Raw genomic sequence first — 10287 nt, 5'->3', positions numbered from 1 at the left:
CGGTAATACCCGAACTATTCTGAAGCAACATTTGCACTGTTTTGTGTTTGTTGTATCTCACACCCTCATACACCTTTATCGTAAGAGCATCCCTTATCTACAATAGTGCATTCAATCAGAAGAAAATTTGAAGCTGGTTTTAAATTAAAAGTTGTTGACGCAGCGAAAGAAATTGGTAACTGCACTGCTGCAACAAAATTCGATGTGAGATTGGAGGTCTGATTTTATGATCAATTTTTTGGGTTTCAAGACCCGACTTATATGCGAGTATATATGGTACATAATTGTAAGCTACCTTTAGCTTAATTATTCATGACTTATTCACCAATACTAACATTTTGCATTATTTTCAGCTTCATTTAGAATTAAGTTTGCATACTTCTCTGCTAGATGGCAAAATGCTCCTGTCAATCAACTTCCAAAAAATTAACATTTATTCAACTTAACAAAAGTGATTTTAAATATATGTTTGGAAGTAAAATCATTACCCACCTGTACACTATACACAATAAGTATGTGAGTACATATATTTTAGGGTACTGCTATCTTAACTTTGCAAAGCGACGCTTAGAATTAAAACTGAGACAGTGGTCAGTAGACAAATGACAACAAGTGTCCTGTAGCTTTCATCCCTATTTAAATGCTGCTCGGTGAAAAATAGGAGTACTCAAACTCACAGTTTGCTGCTTTCTCTCTCAGGTTTCCAAAACTGCCATTTGAGAGACATCATCAAGACAACTAGAATGCTGAGAGAGAATAAGAGAGTGGTTATTTGTGTGTCTTATCACTTTCATCAAACCAACGGCAATTAGACGAATCAGTACATGAGTACACAGATATGTGGGAGACTCTACATAAAGTAACCACTGTGGAATATTCGGACCCGGACACAAATAGGCAGACAGAGAATGTCTTGAAGCATACACATTTTATTATGCAACACACAATAAACCCCATGAATAGTGCACCAACCACCAATAATACAGTCCTTTAGACTCTTATTTCTCTCTCTCTCTATTGTCTCCACTCCTCTATTCTAAGCTCTGTCCACTTTCACCCAACTCCGGCTCCTGAGTGGAGTGAGGCAGCCTCTTTTATACAGCACCCGGAAGTGCTCCAGGTGCCCCCCAATTATCATCCGGCAGCACTTCCGGGTGTGGCAGAATTGCTGCCTGCGTCCTCAGCTCCTCTTCTGGCAGCACTCCGGGTGTGGCAGAAGTGCTGCGGACCACTGTTCCAGAGCTGTCCAGGCACTCCCTGGTGGTGGCCACATCCCTCCATAGGGTTGAGCTTCCAAGCTTTCTGACCCCCATGTATTCCCGGGAGGTCATCCCTTTGTGGTCCAGGGAAGAAACTGCCCTTTTCCCGGTCCTTTCCATCTTCCAGCGTCCTGGTGGGGCAAGGTCCCTGGACATCTGTCACACTTCCCCTCCCCTAGCTGAAGCCTGTAGGGCGAAGTGGCTCGTCTCGCAAGGGCTGGTTCCTTCCTTGTGCAGTCACTGGCATACTGGAGGCCATGGTCTCCCCCTGTACAAAGAGAGGAATACAGCTCGGAGACGCTGCCCTGACGTATGGTTACTCCCATAGCACTTGTAACATCAACGCACTGCTTTAACCTGCGCCCTTGAGGCACAGAAACAAACGGGTTATCTCCACTCCACCTCGTCCCCAGCCAGGTTCGGGGCTTCTCTCTGCACCTGCAGAGAGCAGCTCCTAAGTGCTGGTGGCCACACAGGCTCACGCTGATTCCTGTAGGGAGACTTCCCTTTTTCCGGGGTCTCCCTTTACTCTGGGGTGACACAACAGCCTGGATCCCCTTATGGGAACAAGTGGGACCCCGTGCTGTTTGCACTCATCTCGACCGGAACGATACAGCTGCAGCTTCTTGGATCGGGGCAGTCTGTGTGCCGACACATGCAAGTCGGTACCTCCCCCGTGCCTCAGCCCCTACCGTGTGATCAGTATTCGTTCCCCGTTCTACTGTAGGATGCCCTACTACTCAAGTCCGGTCACCAGTGTCTCGGCTCCCTTCGCTAGGGCTTCCTCTTTCATTTACGGTACTGGTAACACTTACCTGTACCACCTTGTTCCTCCGACTGGAGAATTCAGTGCCACTCCACCCACTCTTGTAGAGCCTTTACAGGCACAATCACCTTCTCCCCCAGCTTCTCAAGTGTCTCCCGGAGGACGCGTAGCATTTCTAGAAGCGGCTTTATGGGCTGAAGGACCTCCTCCAGCTCATGCACAGCCGCGATCAAACACATATCAACAGCTGGTGGTGGACTTACCAGTATTCGGTCCTTACCTACTGGCTGTGAGCCCTGGAGCATCTGCGCAGTCTCAGTTGGGTCATCCTGGAGATGGACATTTGTTAGTCCCGCCTTCGACCAATCCTTGGCAGACACGTAACACACACCGTCCAACCCCTCACCTGCTTGCTTCCGGTCCTCCACCGCCCTCTTCGCTGAGGACTTCCTCCCCTTGGGATACGAGCCAAGGCGCTCAACTGCCAGATCTAACTCTCTTAGAGACAATGGGCTCCCGTCCTCCTCGGACGCTGTCCCGCCGCCTCCTTTGGCATTGTCATCCTTCGGCCAGCAGCACGCCTCCGTAAGGTCTCCCCCTGGGAGGTAGGCACCTGAAACACTTCTAAACTCCCCCAGGGCAAACGTTCCCTGCAGAGGAGTAGCTAGGGTTTTCAGCACCCGGGGACAACTGAAGATTTCGCGCCCCCTCCTGTTTGCCAAAATGCAATGGGGAAGGGAAATTTGGCGCCCCCTGGATGCTGCGCCCGGGGACAGATGTCCCCCCTTGCTCCCCCTAGCTACACCTCTGGTTCCCTGCAGTCAGTACCTACCTCCTGGATCGCTTCTTCCAGAGGCTGCTGCTCTCTTCCAGCCGCTCCTTCTGGCATACCGACCCTTTCCACGACGGGCTTTTTGGAAACGCCTGTTGTCTTCTGGCTGTGCCTGGCTGTCTTCCTTACCATCAGGGAGAACGGTGAGTCCCTGGATGTCCGGTGATGAGCAGGGTGATCATGCCGTGGTTGCAGCACGTGTGCGTGTTGCTCTGTAGTGAAGGGCCGTCCACAAAATCTGTAGTGAAGGGCCGTCCACAAAATTATTTTTTTGACAGGTCCCCGCCTTGTATCAGGTGGAGAGTCCCATCTAGGATGCCATTGTGGAATATTCGGACCAGGACACAAACAGGCAGACACAGAATACCATACCATACCATTTTTATTTGTTAAGCGCTTAAAAACACAGCATTACAACTGACCGAAGTGCTGTACAGTTAAAACAAGCAAGACTAAAAGCAAAAAATTAAAAAAAAAACAAACATTAAGAGAGAATTAAAACAGAGACACTAAAAAAAACAGGTCAGGGGACCCAATAAAACAGAGAAATAGCAAAAAGCAAGTGGGAATAAGACAGGTTAAGAATTAAAAGCCAATGTGAAGAAGTGAGTTTTTAGGTTTGATTTGAATGTGGTGACTGAAGCGGCCTGCCTAACCACTAAAGGTAAGGAGTTCCAGAGCTTGGGTGCACAGACAGAAAAAGCCCTTTCACCACGAGTTTTAAAATGTGCCTTGGGAACGGTTAGGAGCAGCTGATCTGCGGATCTAAGAACACGAGGGGGATTGTGACGATGGAGCAAGACACTCAAGTAGGCAGGGGCTAGACCATTTAGTGCCTTATAGGTTAAGAGAAGTATCTTAAAATCAATTCTGAAACTAACCGGAAGCCAGTGTAGGGTTTTTAAAATCTGTCTCGAAGCACACACGTTTTATTGTTCAACACACAATAAACCCCACAAACAGTGCACCAACCACTAATAATACAGTCCTGCATCCATTATCCAACCCACTTTATCCTAACTACAGGGTCACGGGGTCTGCTGGAGCCAATCCCAGCCAACACAGGGTGCAAGGCAGGAAACAAACCCCAGGCAGGGCGCCAGCCCACCGCAGGGCACATGCACACACACACACACACACACAATAAGGACAATTTAGAATCGCCAATACACCTAACCTGCATGTCTTTGGACTGCAGGAGGAAACCGGAGTACTTGGAGGATACCTACGCATGGAAGAACATGCAAACTCAATGCAGGGAGGACCCGGGAAGCGAACTCGGGTCTCCTAACTGCGAGGCAGCAGAGCTACCACTGCGCCACCATGCCACCCATTAATACAGTCCTTTAATCTCTTATTTCTCTCTCTCTATATTGCCTCCACTCCTCTCTTCCAAGCTCTGTCCACTTCCACCTAACTCCGGCTCCCGAGTGGAGTGAGGTGGCCTCTTTTATATAGCACCCGGAAGTGATCCAGGTGCTCCCCAATTAACCTCCGGCAGCACTTCCGGGCGTGCAGAAGTGCTGTGGACCACTGTTCCAGAGCTGTCCAGGCACTCCCTGGTGGTGGCCACGTCCATCCATAGGGTTGAGCTTCCAAGCTGTGTGACCCCCATGTAATCCCGGGAGGTCACCCCCTTGTGGTCCAGGGAAGAGGCTGAACTTTTCCCGGTCCTTTCCATCTTCCGGTGTCCCAGTGGGGCAAGGTCCCTGGACATCTGTCACACCACATAAATAAAAACATTGACAACAGTTATCTTTAGATTCACTGGGAGATATTAGATAAATAATAATTCACACAAAAGGCCAGTTGTCATGAGATTTAAAGTTGCTTTTACACCTTATTTATACCATTTTAATGTATAAACCAGAAATTAAGCATTATGTTTATCTTTTCACTTCTATAGTATTTTACTGAAAAACTAAGTACATATCTGCAGTTCTGTGAATTCCTTACCTTTATTTTTCTTCTGTAAGATCAGTCAAGAAATCGAAAGAATATATATATTTTATTATAATAATAATAATAATAATAATAATAAATTTTATTTATATTGCACTTTATATTTTAGCAATCCCAAAGTGCTAAGAATTGAGATGATTTTCAATTATATGACTCTGCATTTTCACAAAAAGATTGATTTTATTTTACTTATAATAAATTTGCTTTCTTCTGTGGTTTATAATAGCTTATATTGTCAGTTAATTTTCTATTTCCTCCATATTCTTAATACACATATTCTGTCTGTGAAACTGCCAAACTGATAACTTTATCATTATTTTTGATTCATTGACCACTTGAGGGCATCCCACTCTGCACAACAAAGGTCTGGATGGATCAGCTTGTCACTGCAAAGAGAAGTGTGGCAGCTTCTTTTACTGGTAATTCAGTACATGCATTTCAACAAAGGGATGATCTTTATTAGCCATTTTAGTTTTTTTGGCTGCAACGAATGATGTACTCTGCTAAATGCAAAGAGTCACCACTTAGCAAAATACAGTTTTATTTGATGTTTCATTTATAAACTACAAAATGATTTGTACAAATGTTATGTAAGGACAGGCAAATCCACAAATACAGACACAATCACTATTGTCCCCATATTATTATATTATTTCACGGCTTCAGAAACTCAGTTTTCAGATGAGTTAAAATGATGATAACATTTAAGTCTATGTCTATTTTTATCCATTTAGTCATTTTATGAGTCCGGTTTTCAATTACCAACAAGTGGCAACTTTGTATGAGGTGTCACAGTGACACATCCAGACTATGACTTTCTTACAAAGAGGTAAGTTAAATTAATTGATTAACACAACATGCATGGATTTGATAGAAAATTGGATTTCTCAGGATGGACATGGGGAGTATGACTAAAGTCCATGCAAACATTACATCAGATCCAAGTATCTGGATTGTATCAGTGGTTATAAACAATATGATATCATGTCAGGCCCTTGAATTATTTTCATTTTAATTCTGTTCTTACTCTAATATGCACTTCATAGTAGATAAGCTAAGAATGCTTACATGACAATAATAACTCTATAAACCTAATAAAAAAGAAAAGCTTCTCAAAACAGCTGGGTCCAGTTCACTGTTTTTGGGTCCAGGACCAATCTGATGAATTGGGTGCAAGCCCATTATAGTGCATGTGAGAGCAGACATTCATGCTTATATTTGCACAGGGGTGGATTTAGAACTGCCGCATATATAACACACATATTTATGGGAGATGAAGCCATTTAGGTATGGGAGGAACATGCAAACTCCACACAGAAAATGGCACCTTGGGATGTAGAATCTATGGGCCAAAAGCACTAACATCTGCACCACTGTGATAATCTAGAATGCCTGAAAAGATTTACAAAAAAAAGGTGCTAAAATGCATTTTTAAATTTAAGGTACATGTACATATATCGTACATGCACTATATACTAACTCTGGGTTCTTAAATGTTTTAATCTAAAGGCACAAAAAAGAAAACTGGCACCATAATGTGATGCAAGTAAAGGATTATTATAATGTCCGCAGAGCCACACACAGGCGAATAGCAATGGCCGTATACTTAAAAAACAGTAAAAGTTTTGTTTCTATTTAAATATATTTCTCACATAATATTATTAAAAGAGTAAAGCAGATACCTACCATATTGTCATTAAAACAATATAATTCAAAGTAGGAAGTAGATTCCTGAGGCATATTATTGCCAGTGTAAATGCTCAGTGTAAGCTTTAGTAAATCAGAGAGAAATCCATTTTTGTTTATAATGGGTACAGCATGAGAAAGTGAAGATTTTCGAAAGAACAGTATGAATCGTCACTTAACTTACTCACTTGACTCATTACTCTGGATAAGAATTAAAGTACTCAAAAAATAATTGATTGATGCAGTTTAACATTTTTTCTAATAGCACCACCTTTTATAATACATTGTTCTTAATGAGTTCGCAAATCGATTTCATTAATTAACAATTTAATAAACTGAGGTAATAAGTTTAGTTGTGAATTTAAACTACTCCTAGTATGCACTATTTGTATTTTATACACGTGACAGGGTAAATCTTGATGGAGAATTTGGTGAACAGACCAGTCTGAAGTATTTAATGCTATGAAATGATATCATGCCGAATGCTGAAAGGCCTGCACCATGTACTGTGATAGGACGGAATACTTCTTTGTCAAAGAATGGTAAACTTAATACAGTTTTGTATGGCTCTCTCCACTGAGTGCAGGCAAAGAGCTCTGTGACAAATTCTCAGGTAAAATGCACATGTTTATATTATACCCATCCATCCATCCATTATCCAACCCACTATATCCTAACTACAGGGTCACAGGGGTCTGCTGGAGCCAATCCCAGCCAACACAGGGCGCAAGGCAGGAAACAAACCCCGGGCAGGGCACCAGCCTACTGCAGGGCACACACACACACCAAGCACACACTAGAGACAATTTAGAATCGCCAATGCACCTAACCTAAACGCCAGAAGTCTGTATGACCATCAGCATCAAGTGACTCCGTGAAAAACCCGAACTACAAAGAGGACTATTTCATTTATGTTAGGTAGAATGCCCAGAGGGGACTGGGCGGTCTCGTGGCCTGGAACCCCTACAGATTTTATTTTTTTCTCCAGCTCTGAAGTTTTTTTTTGTTTTTTCTGTCCACCCTGGCCATCGGACCTTACTCCTTTCTATGTTAACTAATGTTTTCTTATTTTAATTTCTTATTTTGTCTTTTATTTTTCTTCTCTTCATTATGTAAAGCACTTTGAGCTACTTTTTGTATGAAAATGTGCTATATAAATAAATGTTGTTGTTGTAACCTGAATGTCTTTGGACTGTGGTAGGAAACCAGAGTACCCGGAGGAAACCCACACAGACACGGGGAGAACATGCAAACTGCACGCAGGGAGGACCCGGGAAGCGAACCCGGGTCTCCTAACTGCAAGGCAGCAGCGCTACCCACTGCGCCATGTTTAGATTATACGAAATACTAAATACAGAATTAACACATATAAATGTACAGATTTATTGAAACACATAGAAAACCAAGCAAAAACAGATTATCATAAATGGAAACTAACAATATCTGACCATTGATTAATTGCAGAACTATGGCCAGTTGATAAGTGAGGAGATGAAACTTGTAAGAGAGAAAGTTATAGACAAAGTCTGACACAGTCACAGTTCTGGAGACCTCGGCCAAATGACGCTCATCTCCTCCTGGGCATTTTATAGTGCAGTCTGAGCTGGGCTGTCCAGTCTGATGAAAGTATCTTTCCATCCAATGATTCTAATACTTCTTTATCTAAGACTTTTCCATGGGCAGGAGAGCAACCTGGCACCAAGTGCCACATCCATATATTTAGAAGAGAAATAGAACAGAGAAGGGTTAAGTAGCAGAAGAGTCAGATCACTGTAAATGTGTCAGTGCCATTGTTAACAGCCTATATCTCAGACAGCGTAAAACTACAATACAAAATAAAGACAGTGTGGTTATCAGTCACCGCAGAACTCATGGACTAATTTTACTACACAGTTGTGTAGCAGCTCATTTACAAACATGTTCTGGGTTGTGTCCCTTACCTTAAAAAACACTACTAGCTGGTCATCGAAGGTGATAATTGCTAAAAATGATGGACAAAAACAAATTAATATAAAACTGTTTCTTGGGTTTGTAACTGACAAAGTCACCTCTAGTAAGTGGCACCATGCTGTAGAAGCTTCTTTGGGTGTCTGACTGGCTTGCAGTGGCTGGTAGACCTGACTTTGTTGATGCTGTTAATGGTAAGCCTTTTAGAGTCTTGTACTCTTAGTTTCTGTTAAAGGTAACAAAAAATATTATATATTGTCACACACGTGCGAGTAGGAGACAACTAAAGGGTCTGAGTAAGTGTAATAAAACATCTGACGGGGGGCGGCGGAATGCACTGACTGTCTTTCTCAGTTCCCTACAGACCTTTCCCGGGAAATCCTGCAAGGTTCTGGCACCTCAGAAGACGTCACTTCCGAAGCCGGCCCCTTTGCTAACGCCACTTCCGAAGCCGGCCCCTTTGCTAACGTCACTTCCGAAGCTGACCCCTTTGCTGACGTCACTTTTGGTTCTGGCCATTTTGATGACATCATTTCCTTTCCAGACCTTTAAAGCCTCCATCTTGGGCTACTATAGTCAGTTCTGTCTTGGACTCTGTGAGATGCACATCGTGCTTGTGATTCAAAAAACCCTTTTGCAGCTGGGAAAAACAATATACGGGTGGCTGCCCCAAACCTTTATAATGTATTGGACTCATAATTATTACAATATATATTGTGAGAGCTAGCCCGAATACCATCAGACAAACACCGCAGTTCTACAAAAACACACGTTTTATTTACAAAATTACCGCACACACACAGTGCTTCCGCACCCATCACCCTTACACATCTGTGGGCCACCTTTCTTCTGTTCGCTGGAGCTCTGTCCTACTCCAACACCCGACTCTCGCTTCCCGACTGTAGGAAGGCGGCCCAATTTATAGTCACCCGGATGTGCTCCAGGTGCTCGTTGATGTCCTTCCGGCAGCACTTCCTGATGTGGCGGAAGTGGCACATGAGCACCTGGAAGCACTCCGGGCATCCCTGGAAGGTCCTTCCTCCACCTTCCCAGGTGTGGCGGAAGTGCAGGTTTCCCAGGCTCCACAATGCTTGGAGCGCCCCCTGGCGGTGGCCACGGGCCCCAATGGGTTTGAGCCTCCTTGCTCCGTCCCTGTGGGCCCCTCACTATCCAGGGTGGTTTCCCCCTCGTGGCCCAGGGGACGTATAGACCACCTCCCAGTCCTTCCAGGCATCCCGGCTGGGTCTGACCCCCAGCCTCCTGCCACACTATATATATATATATATATATAATTATATATATTATAATAAAAAATCCTGGGATGAGATGTGACTTTTTCAGAGAGATACTTTCATGTCCCACGAGACGAGACTTTGTGCCAAGAGATTTAACCATGTCCGGGGCCGGAAATAAATGACAGAGTAGATGACAAAGTAGAATGTCGTAAAGAATTCAAAAACGTTGGCGCGATACACATGCAGAGCAGGTTAGAGATAATGAAAGTACTAAAATTCGAAAGTCTCAAAAAAATAATGGTAATAATAATAATTTTTTGCATTTATATAGCGCTTTTCTCACTACTCAAAGCACTCAGCAATTGCAGGTTAAGGGCCTTGCTCAAGGGCCCAACAGAGCAGAGTCTCCTTTGGCATTTACGTGATTCAAACCAGCAACCTTCCGATTGCCAGTGCAGATCCCTAGCCTCATTGCGCATTAGCGCAAACGAACAGAATTTATTACTCAGTGAAATAATGGAACAGCTAAATGAGATTGAATATATTGTTCGGATTTAAACTTTAAGTCAGAGACTTGTAGATCTTCTAATTCCTGTTGCC

Source organism: Erpetoichthys calabaricus, chromosome 6, assembly GCF_900747795.2.
Source record: "Erpetoichthys calabaricus chromosome 6, fErpCal1.3, whole genome shotgun sequence".
Taxonomy (NCBI): Eukaryota; Metazoa; Chordata; class Cladistia; order Polypteriformes; family Polypteridae; genus Erpetoichthys; species Erpetoichthys calabaricus.
The sequence above is the reverse complement of the archived record's forward strand: the minus strand, read 5'-3'. Positions refer to the sequence as shown.